The sequence below is a fragment of the Carcharhinus amblyrhynchos genome, chromosome 3 (assembly GCF_965287045.1).
Source record: "Carcharhinus amblyrhynchos chromosome 3, sCarAmb.v2.hapA, whole genome shotgun sequence".
Classification (NCBI taxonomy): domain Eukaryota; kingdom Metazoa; phylum Chordata; class Chondrichthyes; order Carcharhiniformes; family Carcharhinidae; genus Carcharhinus; species Carcharhinus amblyrhynchos.
Window position 1 is genome coordinate 47,177,577 of NC_137326.1, and position 13,491 is coordinate 47,191,067.

At 41.3% G+C, this 13,491-nt stretch overlaps 1 protein-coding gene across 4 annotated transcripts in view; it reads right to left on the reverse strand.

Annotated features, from left to right (window-relative positions):
- Positions 1 to 12,759, reverse strand: part of LOC145339265 (contactin-4-like) — a 2,278,868-nt gene extending 2,266,109 nt beyond the window's left edge. For 3 of the 4 annotated variants that reach the window (XM_080183699.1, XM_080183724.1, XM_080183676.1), the window contains exon 1: positions 12,698 to 12,759. The gene's annotated coding sequence lies outside the window, so the exon portion shown is untranslated. Of the gene's footprint in view, positions 1 to 12,583; positions 12,637 to 12,697 lie in introns of those variants that run through there. The other variant, XM_080183685.1, reaches the window with a different exon arrangement.
- Positions 12,760 to 13,491: the final 732 nt, after the last annotated feature.

The following is a 13,491-nucleotide window of genomic DNA, read 5'->3' on the forward strand; positions in this document are numbered from 1 at the left end:
AACACATTATCTATTCTTTGAAGAGATAGGCAGGATCTCAAATATAAACAGGAAATGTTGGAAATATCGAGCAAGCCAGTTTCCAGTTTCTGTTTCTTCTGATTCCCAGCAGCTGCATTATTTTGCTTCAATTTAAGACCTTATCTGAATGACAGCACCATTGACATTGAACAATTACCAAGTAATTCACTGGATTGTCAATCTAGATTCTGTAACAGAAAGATGAACATGTCATTGCTCTGCCAAGTTGACACCTACTCCAGTCTGTCATTCAGTGGATAATGTATCCAAAAGGGGAGGCAGTGGCGTATTGATATTCTCACTGAACTCATAATCCAGAGACCCAGGGCAAGATCTGCTTGCTTGGCACAACAAAACACCTTTTCTTTGGAGCTTGTGCATTCAATGCCCTTCTCATTGCCAAGGGTATAAGTCACAATGAAACTCAAGAACCTGATTCTGACAATGATTGCCCTCCAACATGTTTGAGAGAACTTCATGTGATTATTCTGATCTTTGTTTCTGGAATTGTTTTAATTTCTATGGGAAGTTTTTGCCACAGATTCCTAAGAACATCCTGCCATGGCAGATAGTGAAATTTGAATTTAATAAATATCTGGAATTAACGATAACTATGAAACCATTGTTGATCATCGTAAAAACTCATCTGGTTCACTAATGTCCTTAAGGGAAGGAAATATGCTATCCTTACCTGGCCTGTCTGTGATTCCAGACCACATCAATGGATAACATGTAAATGCCCTCAGAAATAAAGGGCAGTTAGGATGGGCAGCGACACTCATCCTGTAAATGAGTTTTAAAAACTAATTTTCTCATGGAGAATGTATGCATCTCACTGAACTCGTCTTCATCTGAATTCACTCAGTCCAATTGCAACACACATCATTTTTCCTTATACATGCAGCAATTTCTTATAATGTGAGGAATGTCAAATTTAGTTGAAATTTTCTTGATTGTTAAAAATCACTGGGATTGCACATTTACCCAACAGATTGTGATCATTTACTGGAAGCCATTGAATTCAACTTGTAAGAAATCCTTTTTTAAATTCATTCACGAGATTGTTGACAAGGAAATTGCTGATCCCTAATTGTTAAGTTAGCATCACACTAATTGTGCCTTGCAAGTGTTAGCAAGGCTTTGGGGAGTCAGAATGTGAATCACTCACTACAGAATAGCCATCTTACCTGAGTTGCAGCAACAGTGTGTGTGCGTATGTGTGTGTGTGTGTGTGTGTGTGTGTGGCGGGGGGGGGGGGGTGGCTGCTGGTCCATTTGAATGTCATGGGAAGGTGGTTGGACTCTCTTGTTGAAATAGTCATTGTGTGACACTTGTCTGGCACAAATGTTTCTTACCATTTACCAGTACGAGATTGATTGTTATCTAGGCCTTATTGTATGGACTGCTTATCTGAGGAATTACAAATAGAACACTGTGCCATTGCATACAAAGATGATTCTCAGAATAGGCAGACAAAATTGAGCCTCTTGGTTGCCTTAAATGACAATTATGAAAAATATTTTTTCTAGGCTTACATAGTAACATATTACTGTATATTCAGGTCGTTTCACTCTATGCTGCAGCAGTGTTGCACAAATGTTCAATTATTGAATATTCTTTTGCATTTCAGAATCTTTCAAATTACTTCAACAATTCCATTTTTTCTTCACAGTATCCATTACATATTCCCCCAAGATATCCCTGCAACAATAAAGCTTCATGGTCTCAATGCAGTACTTAGCAAAGGTTTCCTGTACCCATGATTTATGGATATTATTAACTTCCTCCTTAGACCCACTCCCCTTTTGGGCTTATTATTTGGCACACTAAAATCCAACTGTTGTCCATAAAAATAGTAACATAATTCTACTTGACATCTTGCTTCCTTATAATGAGATAACATCAAAACCACAGCTGCGTAATTGTGCTTTGTTTATCAATGTATTCTCAATATGTATTCTGCAATACAGGTGTCATATGATTATCAAAAATTATTGGTTTTGGCAAAGATAAACCAGCAGAACAAATGGACATATATTAGAATGCAATCCAGTGTTTAATCCCATTTTTACACTAAGTTTCCTTAGCCGATTGCCATATTTCTTTTTTTTTTATTTACAGCCTTCTGACAGGTCTTCTGACACTGCTTCTGATAAGATGGCCTTGCTAATGCAGTACTGAATGAGCAGAAATGTTCCTCAAAGCATTGTGAAGCCATTGTCTTCAATCCCCACCTCAGACTCCATTTCTTAGTCGAATCCACCCTTCTCTCTAGCAACTGTCTTTGGCTAAAGGTTGGTGCCATTTTTTGACCCAGAAATAGTTTTCTGACCACATATCCCACCGTCACTAAGACCACCTATTTCCACGATGGAAACATTGGCTGACTCCTCCCCTGCCTCAGCTCATCCACTGCTGAAACCTTCATCCATGCCTTTGTTGTCTCCAGATTTGGCTATTCCAAATAACTCCTGACTGTCCTCTCTCATTCTACCCTATGAAAACCTGACATTATCCAAAATTCTGTTCCTTGTGTCCATTGCTCACACTAAGTTTCATTCACCCATCACTTCACTCTCACTAACCTATAATTGGCTCCAGAGCAACACCTCTATATTAAAATTTTCATTAGTCTCAATCTTTCCCTTGCCCAGCCATCCAACCCTCTGGGATAGCTGCGCTCTTCCAATTCTTGAGCATCCCCACTTTCAGTCTCTCTAGCATTGGTGTCATGGCCTTAGGGGCTGGAAGTCTCTCCCATATCCTCTATCAACCTTTTTTTCCTTCTTTAAAACACTGCTTAAAACCTATCTCTTCATGCAAGTTTTTGGTCATCTACCCGAATACATCCTTCATGGCTCAATGTCATTTTTTAACTTTACTGTGAAACACCTGGGGTCATGTTATTATGTTAGAAATTCTACATAAATACAAGTTGTGTTGCAGCACGTAATGCAGATAATTAGTGAAAATTGAAGTTTCATTAAATTTAGCTTTCAATGAGCTACTATTAGTCTATTGACCTTCCCAGAATATTCTCACAATTAAGACCAATCTGGTCACTTTAATTTTAATCACAGTTTTAATTGGAAGAAATTTCTGCTCATTCGGTACTGAATGTTAGATAAGCAGTCTTGCCCTGCCAGCCCAATCTTGGGACTTAACTTCAGCACAAAATTTTTCTTCAACTGGGCACAGTATCTGTAACAAGGACCGGTAGGTAGATTGTACAATTAAAAGTAACAAGTTTAAGGCCCAGTTTTTCCCAAACTTGGGACTCCTGATTCAGGTTCGCATTTCGCTGCTTTGCCGCCTTCACTCCTGTAAATACTAAACAAATACTATTCAGTGGAAGGCACATACAGGACACAAAACATACTAACTACAAAAAGTAGGCACATTCAAAAAGGTTTATCCATGAGATTAGCTCACTTTCCCACAATAATAAAGATAAGAATGATGGAAATCAAATCTTCTAAAACAAATTAGACTCACTTATGCCAATGCCTCTCAAGAATAAATACATGTTTGTCTTTTTATAATCAAGTTTTTTTTTATGTGATTCGTAAAATAGCTTTCTGCTACTCATAGAATCATATAATCCCTACAGTGCAGAAGGAGGCTATTTGGTCCATTGAACCTGCACCAACAATCCCACCCAGCCCCTATCCCCAAGTATTTACTCTGCTAGCCCACATGACAGGGCAACCTAACATGACCAATCCACTTAACCTGCACATCTTTGGATTGAGAGGAAACTGGAGCACACAAAGGAAATCCATGTAGACGTGCGGAGAACATGCATACTCCACACAGCATTGAACCCGGGTCTTTGGCACTGCGAGGCAGTGATGCTAACTACTATGCCACCAATTGAAACCATTTTTTTAATTGCCTGCCATGAACTCTCTAGCCTCAGTAATAAAATTCAACAGAACCCCACTAGATCTGTGGCAGTGTAAACTTTGCACCTGCAAATCTCACTGCACAGTGATTCTGGGCAGATCCGCTTGGATTATGTTGATTCAAATTTATGTGGTGATCTGCCAGCAGCATTTCCAGTAACTTGAGGACAACTCCTTAGATGAAGGAAATGGGCAGGGAGGGAGACTGTGGCTCCTGCCATGATCTAACATGTTTTTAGAGATGTCTGTGCTGTAGCTGGCTTCATAAAGATCTTTACAAAACATGCCTTGTCTAGTATGACCAACTGACTTGAATAAAAGTTGCTCCTGAAATTTTAATGCCCCCTCTGTTGCCTTTGCAATGCTGGGTACCAGAAATCTGATGTCCAACATTGTGAAGAGGTTCATGATAACACATACACTGAACAATGATATATTCCTGGAACGTATTATTTGCATACAATTACCCAAATATGTAACCTCAGCTGTCAGATCCTGCGCAAAATCACAGAAGTGACAACAGAAAAAAGGAAGTATTTCTTTTTAATCTCTCACTATGATCATTCCCGAAACATATAATGCCTTGTTCTGTGAGACTGTTTTAAATTCATGATGTTATTGTTGATCAATAGACTTTATTCATTGATTGTTTAACATTGATAACTTTGTTGTTTAACTTGGTGCATTCAGAGTTAGATGATTCTCTTTACATGGTTGCGAAGATTGCCAAAGATTTATCCCTTACCTTTCCACTACTCTTTCCCTTAAAATGATTCAAGCCATCTAACTGGATTAGCTATGAGTTTGTAGTAATGAAATTCTATTAAGTAAATGCAGCACAGATGGAACATTTTATTGATGAAACACAAAACAGTACCTGTGGAAGCAAATGCTAGTTAATGCCCTTCACCGTACATTTTCTTTTAATTTAATAAACATTTACACCATTAAGAAGATTAAAGCTATCTGCAAATCAAATGAAGATAGTTTATTGCCTTGTGGTATTAGCTTATTACACTTTGAAAACATCTGGTGATCACAGAATAGGATGCAAGGGCAAGACAAATACATGTGTGGAATCAGGTACTAATACAACAGATTGGAAAGAATAAATGACAGCCCGGATCCAAGGTAAATACTGAATACCTCCATGCTAAATTAATCAAAAAAGTTATCCATTTAACTTCTCACTAAATCAATATTTTACACTGGGGACTTGAAGCTATGAGCAGGTTGCATGCGTAGATGCGACAGATTAGTGAAGAGCACCTTGAGGCAGATTCTCGCCTTCCAACGCCTGGGCGATAATTTTGCTAAGCACATCTCATGTCCTTATTTGAACCCACTCGCTAGTCATTCCATTATGAACATCAGGTGGGATCTAACTCAAATGGATTATCTACCCTACCTGATCATTGCCAAGGCATTGAAAATGTTAGTCCATTCTTTCATGATTCTGCACAGTTCCACCCTCCCACTGGTATTGATTTGCTCTTCTACTGAATGAGTTGACTCCTTACAATGCTATAATTCTACAGGTATTGCATTTCAGTATTAACTGCTCAGTCTTGGCAAGTAACCTGTCAGCTGTTGGTTTGCAGAGTCCTTACAGGTAAACCCAATCCTGTCCTTAGTTGACATCCGCTCTGCAGCATAGTAACTCGGCAGAAAATCAAGAGCAGAGCGCTGGCTGATTTTCTCTATTCTAATCCAAGGGCACTGCATTGAAACCACTTGCAACAGCCAATGGAGACTTAACTTTGGATCTTTCTAGTTCACACCGCAACTACATATTCAATAAATCCACTGAACCACCAGAATATCAGTCATCCCTCCATTTCAACCTTGTGTAATACTATTTCTGTGACTGGGAAATGTGTATTTATATAATTGTAATTGGTTACACAGCATCCTCCTTCACAGATGTGTTTGTATTTGCCATAAATGTGTTGTAGCAGTTCAGAAAAAATCTCTGGATCATTGTTAAACATTTTATCAGGGTAAGATTATTACTTAAAGTATGTTATGTGTCACAAGTCAGCTTACGTTAACACTGCAATTAAGTTACTGCAAAAATCCCCTATGCACACTCCGATGCCTGTTCAGGTACACTGAGGGAGAATTTAGCATGGCCAATGCACCTAACCAGCACATGTTTTGGACGTGAGAGGAAACCAGAGCACCCAGAGGAAACCCACACAGACCCAGGGAGAATGTGCAGACACTGCACAGACAGTGATCCCATCTAGGAATTGAACCCAGGTCCCTGGTGCTGTGAGGCAGCAGTGCTAACCACTGTGCCACCTATACTTTGGCTGTAATCAGCAATTTTTGCATCAAATTAGGCTAGTTTTCCAAATTATTTTGCTCAAATTTCCAGTCAAATTCATTTGCTTATCGCTCAACACAAAATTTTCCATGAACCGGTGCAACTGGGTACAGTTTTAGAACACAAACATTTATTTTGTTTCCCATGAACAAAAAAATTGTATAGCAAATCTACTTAAATAAATTTAAGTGTGATAATGTGATGCAATTTTACTAATACAGCTGAAAATGGGATGCTTACAAAACATAAGCATTTTAATCAATGTCTAGTTCAGTGCCTGCAAGTGATCTGATTTTAAAGAACAGAAAACCGCTTAAAGAACTATACAGAGGCAGGTTCATCTCTAGTTTCACTGGTGTACACTCATCAGTTTCTCAGCAAATTAGATATAAATATTTAAAAGCTTTTTAAAGGTGTCTAAAAATGCCCTTGGTGCTGAAAAATAATTTCATTTTAAGAGCCTCCTGAAAGGTCCGCAAATGGTCACATTAGCAGAAACTCGACATACGTGATGAGTTCAAGCTGAGGTTGCGACCAATTTTGTAGGTGGGGATGGCTCCTAGCAGAATTAGTTTCAACCATTGCAAAAAAAAATCTCAATTCACACATGACGTAATTTTTTACCTTAAACGTTTTTGATTACTTGCACTGGTTTGATTGATCTTGGAAATAAAAATCACTTAGAAGCAGCACAATACCACACCTCCCCCTCACTTCCCCCTACCCCACCCCAACATCTCTACCTCCTGAATCAAAAATAATTCGCTTGAAAGGGAGGCTATTTGACAAGTTTTAAAAAACACAATTTTGTCAACTGTTAGACAGAAAATACACTTTACTCCCGTTACAAAAATGACTATTTTGACAGGAGTAATTCAAATCAGTTTTTAAAAACTCAAATAATCAATTTCGACCTAACTGTATGTAATTTATAGTACTATAATGTGAGCAGTAATGGCAAAGATATTTGACTGAGAGACTAATACTATTGCTGGCAGTTTATTTCAGCATGACTAAGATTTGTGGTACATTCATGTTTAAGTGACTAAATGGACCAATAATATAGCTAGTAAGACTTTGAATAATGGACTTACGAGATTGTTTGTGCGATCGGTTGCTATTTGATTGACTAACAGGCTGGTAATATTACTGGTAGTGTTTCAGTCATTAGTTGTGTTGATTGGTGCAAGATTGAATGACAGAATGAGGCTGGAAGTGAAACTCAATTTTGGCAGTCAGACATTTGACCAATTAGGTGAACAGTAATGAATATATGGTGACCCAGGGAAACCAACTAGAATGAAGATAGTTTTGACCAGCTATGACAGTTGGAAGTAATTGCCCCGCTCTTTACTGATGTTTCCAAGCCAGATATCAGGGAGTTCTGGTTGAATACTGTGGCATTTTAACCACAAGTGCCTATTCTTTTCCCCAGCAGATGATCAGTCCAGAGGCCAGGGTGCTGACAACCTGGTCTCTGAATAGGACAAAGAATGCTGCAGGGGAACTGGACTTATATCAGACAACCAAACCCCCTCTCAGAATAAAGTCTACTCATTTAAATATTTTAAGGACTCTGCATGTCTCAGATTTCATCATCTTTCAGCTTTAACCCGAGTTTCCAGGGCCTCAGCAAACTCAGCAGCTAAAGGGAGACAAAAACTTTTGATGTGGGAGAAGGGCCAGGGGCAGAGAAATGGCTTCCTCCTTGTCCACAAATCCAACCTATCTGTCTCCCTTTAATCTGACACCACCTTTTTGCAATTGGACCTCTCTTCCCACCCCACAAGCACCAACTTTCCTTCATGATTTTCTAAACTCAATTTGAGTTTCAGAGATTTGATTCCTTCACATTTAGAATGTCTCCTTTTGTAGCTCATGGCATTGATGAGAAAGCATCCTAAAGATGTTCATAAAGTGATCCGGGATGCCCTGTTCTCTGAATGTTTTTAGGTGCCATCGGTGTAACATTCTCTTGAAGAACAACTTCAATGCCTGACATCAGAGAAATCACAGCATAACAAGGTCACTTATCCCATCACACATTTCCTGGTACTTGTTTTTTCACCTGGAAGCACCTACTTTAGTTCAATTTTGTTTCCTTTTCCAATATCTTTCTCAAATATCTAACCAATTTCATTTTATGTCGTGTTATAGCCATATTAAAGCTAATCATGTCAAATAACCCTCAATGAAAGCCATCTTGGAGCATCCTCTTTGGGTTTTCTAGCGATAATCCTGGACCTAGGCCTTGATTTATTATTGATTTGTTAACCAGGGAAACAATTAATCACTATTTGAAGATCTCTATTCGATTCCTTTTCATCTTCCCTGTTCTCAGACACAAAGAACATTAAAAAAAACATTTTTCACAGCTATTAATTGAACATGTTTTATATCATACAAAGTTTCACTGATCCCTTTCCATACTTCTAATCTGTTTCTGATAACAGGGTGATGGTACATGCACGCATTATCCTGAAAGTGGCCAAACCAATGTTTTGTACAAATACAACATCAGTTCCTTAGATTTATAGTCAATCTCCTCGTATATAAAACCTACAATCTTATTTGTCAAGTACAACATTCTGATCAAAATTTTGGAAGTGGGTATTGTTTATTTCTAGTATAATGTTATTTTGATGGTTATAAAGGGTATTGTTAAAGTGCTACACAGAGCTATTTATTATGCTGTCTTCATGGAATCAACTGAAAAATTATATCTCCAAATGTGAGTTTTATAAACAAAACAGCAAAAAAACATGAAATGTATGTTTAACCAGGTTTTGGACTGACAACATCCATATATCTCTTCATGATTGCTTGAGATGTTCCCAATGCCTCTGACAGGTTATCCAATGTTGAAATCATAGAATTATAGAATCATAAATCACTTCAGTGCAGAAGGAGGCCATTCAGCTCATTCAGCCTTCACTGACAATAATCCCACCCAGGTCCTCTCCCCAGTTACTAGTCCCTCTGACACTAAGAAGCAATTTAGCATGGCCAATCAAGCTTACCTACACACCCCTGGACTGTGAAAGGAAACCGGAGCACCTGGAAGAATCCCCCACAGACACTGAGAGAATGTGCAAACTCCCACAGTTATCCAAGACCAGAATTGAACCTAGGTGCTGGCACTGTGTGGCAACATTGCTAACTACTGTGCCACTATGCTGCCCAATGTCCCACAATTTCATCCAGCAAAACACCGCTGCTTATATCTTCACCCGCACTAAGTCCTCTTCAATTATTATTCTGTTCTTGTTGACATATACTGGCACCTAGTTCCCAAGCTCAGTCTATCATGGAAACCAACTTCTCACCACTGACTCTGTCTATACTTCCCGCTGCTTTGGAAAAGCAGCAGCATAATTAAGGATCCCAAGCACCTCAGACATACTCACTTCCACATTCTTCCTTCAGGAAAAAGATACAAAAGTCTGAGGTCAAGTACCAACCGACTCAAGAACAGCTTCTTCCCTGATGCCATCAGACTTTTGAATGGACCTACCTCGCACTAAGTTGATCGTTTTCTACACCCTAGCTATGACTATATTCTGCACTCTCTCCTTTCCTTCTCTATATATGATATGCTTTGTCTATGTAGCATGCAAAAAACAATACTTTTCAGTATACTAATACATGCGACAATAATAAACCAAATCCAATCAAAAAAGATATCAAATAAAAATTTAAACTTGTTGTTTAAGTTCCTTATGTCCTCCCTCCTTCTTTCCACTGAGCTCTCTGGCAGCAGCCCCTTCCCTGATGTAGAATGCTGTTCCCTTGAAAATCCTATTCACCTGCCCATTGTTGACCACACCTTTAGTCACCTCTATGCCAGTCCTCTCCATTTTCCTCTCTTTTAATATGGTCTTTTAAGCCATCTCTTCAACCAAGCTTTAGTTTGCCCTTCTTCACAATATCACCTGGCTGTCGATTTTTTTCACTTACCTTTTGGAGAAAAATTCTGAGATGTTTTCCATATTACAGATGCAGAATATAAGATTTTGTTGCATCAATCATTGTTCCAAATGAACAGCAGACATATCGGGGTGGCACGGTGGCACAATGGTTAGCACTCCTACCTCACAGTGCCAAAGATCCAGGTTCAAGTCTGGCCTTGGGGTGACAGTGTGGAATTAGTACATTCTCCCTGTGCTTATGTCAATTTCCTCCGGATGCTCTGATTTCCTCCCACACTCCAAAGTTGGGCAAGTTAGGTGGCTTAGCCCTTAGTGATCCAAGATGTGTAAGTTAGGAGGGGTTACATGGGGTTACAGGACTATGGTAAGATACTCTGTCAGAGAGTCGGTGCAGACCCGATGGCCCAAATGGTCTCCTTCTGTACTGTAGAGATTCTATGATATTAAAAACTGAAAAAGAATGAATCCAAGCAGAAAACAACTCTGGGAAATAAAGTCCACAAATTCCATAAGTCAGGCTTTTTTACGTGTGGTCGACTTCAAAGAGATAGATGAATTAGGAGCAAGAGTAGGCTATTCATCTCTTCAAGCCTGCTCCACAATTTGATAATATCATGGCTGATCTGACTGTGGCCTCAACTGTACTTTCCTGCCTTCCCTTTAACTGTCTTGCCAATCTATCTGATTCTGCCATTAAAAAAACCCTGCCCTCATTGCTCTCTGGGGAAGAGAATTCCATACTAATGGCCTGCAGAGAAAACATTTGACCTCATCCCTTGTCTTATTTTTAAACTGTCTCTCCTAGATTTGAGATTATTTACCATGAACATCCCCTCAGCATCCACCCAGTCAAGTCCTCCTATAGTGCTTTACATGTTTCAATAGGGCATCTAATTCTTCTAAAGGCCCATTGATACAGCTCAACCATTCCTCATATGATATTAGTAGACTAACAGTTAAATCACTAAAGGTTGAGAGAGAAGTTGCACCTCCAATGAAGATGACAGGCAATGTGTGGAGATTGGACATTTTCCCCAGAGAGAAAGAGAGCGAGAACTGCAAGTAACAATCTTATCATTTGTGTAAGTGAGGAAATGGTGAATAGTCCATCAGTGCTGTGGAGAAGCTAACATAGGACATATCAATATTAAGGGGAAGCAGTCCATCCATTAGGACAGTGTGACCTGCATTCTGGACTATTCGCGGTCCCAGAAAAAATATATATAAAAAGATGACGATAGATCCAGTGAACCTATGTAACTTTTTTTTTGCACGAACCTGCGCCGTAAAGACCAGAGTGATTGTGTATTCGCCTTTGGACATCAAATACTGGCCAGGGCTCCACTGCAGAAATTGGAGCCGCTAACCTCCATCCAGCCGTGAGAAGGAGATTTGGAAAAAGGTTGTTTGAAAACACTTTCTATGCCAACTCGTCTACAACACACACATATATACACACACACACCATACACACGCATAAGCAACTCTGCCTTGGAGATTTTACAGAAATCAGTTAGGGCACTAAATTGAGCAATACAGAAAACACTTAAAAGGTGCACTCGTCTGATTTACAATGTGGAATCAGAATGGTTGGTGTTTCGAATGGTTTTGACGGGACCAACGATGCCACTGCAGCCTCCCCCCGCAAAATAAAACTAACTTGGGGACTTATGAGCCTTGCTCAGGAAACAAAAAAAACAACCAAAGCATGAAGGCGTTGAACGGGACCATGAAATGGGAACATCTCCGAAATGAATCTCCTGCTTTACTTCTGAACAGTTCTGCACACTGAGGCAGACAGCAATGAAACCAGGTTACCACACTGCTGGGTGCTCCAACCAATACATCATGTCGAACCGGAATAACAGCCCGGGTTATTTTATATTTGAAACAAGAAAATAAAACAAACACACAAGGGCACACATTGCGCGATAAATACACCCACAAATCCAAATCAATGTCAACAATTCCTCACGCACAGTAAACACGCTTTTGGTGAAAGGTTGAGAGAGAGAGAGAGAGAAGCGGGGAGAGAGGGAGGGATGCTCGACAACATGTCAACACACAGGATCATCTCCCTCTCCGGTATACGGACAGCTAGGAGGGGAGGGGAGGGTTAGGAAACTTCTGGCCAGGGTGGGGTGGGGGGGGGGGCGAACATCCCCTACAAATATTCAGTCAGGATTCAGGCAGCTCTTGGCGGCAACAGAGCGGAGCAGATCAGCCCCTCTGAGGCGCTCACAGCCCCTCATGGAAGACTTCTCTCTCCACCGAGAAGCGGGTCACTTCACCTCACCACCACCCCCCCCCCCACCCCACCCCCGCAGTATTTCCACCCACACACCAAGCAGCCCCTTCCCAAACTGGGGAGGGATAAACAAGAGGTGACAGCAGCTTACTTTCCGTGTGTCGATTCGCAGCCCGCCTAACAACTGACCGAGCTGTCCAACAGGGTGTAAAGGTCAGGGTTACTGGCTATTCGCGGAGAGTCCGGAGAGTGTGCGAAGTCTTACCCCCTTTCCGCACGCTGCCTTCCTCCAGCCCCGCTGCTCCGACACAGGCACCAGGAGCTGGCCGTCCCCTCAGCACCGCGGGCTGCGCACTGCTGTCCCTCCCTCCATCCCTCCCACCCCGCCCGCCACGGCACCGAGTGCCCACCTCCACTTTATGTTGTGTGTGTGTGTGTGTGTCTATCCGCCTCGGGAGGGGAGGGGATAACACAACAAAAAAAAACCCCTCATTAAACCCAGCAGCTCTGCCTCGTTACGCCGCGCGTCAGCAGCCCGCGGAGTGCGTGCCATCTCCACCTCCCCTCATCATTTACTATCCTCCTCATCATCATTCCCCCCCCCCCCCCCCGCCACTACTACCACCTCAGGACGGGGAATCTGTCTCCACAACACCTCAAACCAGCAAGCTGACTCAACCCCACTGACACAAGGTGACCCGGGGGGGGGGGGGCTGATCCGCTTTATTGGCCACTGATGGGTTGAGTGAAAGGTCTGTGTGTGTGAGTGTGAGAGAGAGTGGATGTGTGGCTATCTGAGACCCTCTGGGTGACTGAGACCCTCAGGGTGAGTGACATCCTCTGGGTCACTGACACACGGGGTCACTGACACCCTCCGGGTGAGTGACATCCTCTGGGTGCCTGAGATCATCTGGGTGACTCAGACCCTTTGGGTGACTGACATCCTCTGGGTGAGTGACATCTTCTGGGTCACTGATACACTGGGTCACTGAGACTCTCTGAGTGAGTGACACCCTCCGGGTGGGTGACATCCTCTGGGTCACTGACACCCTCTGAGTG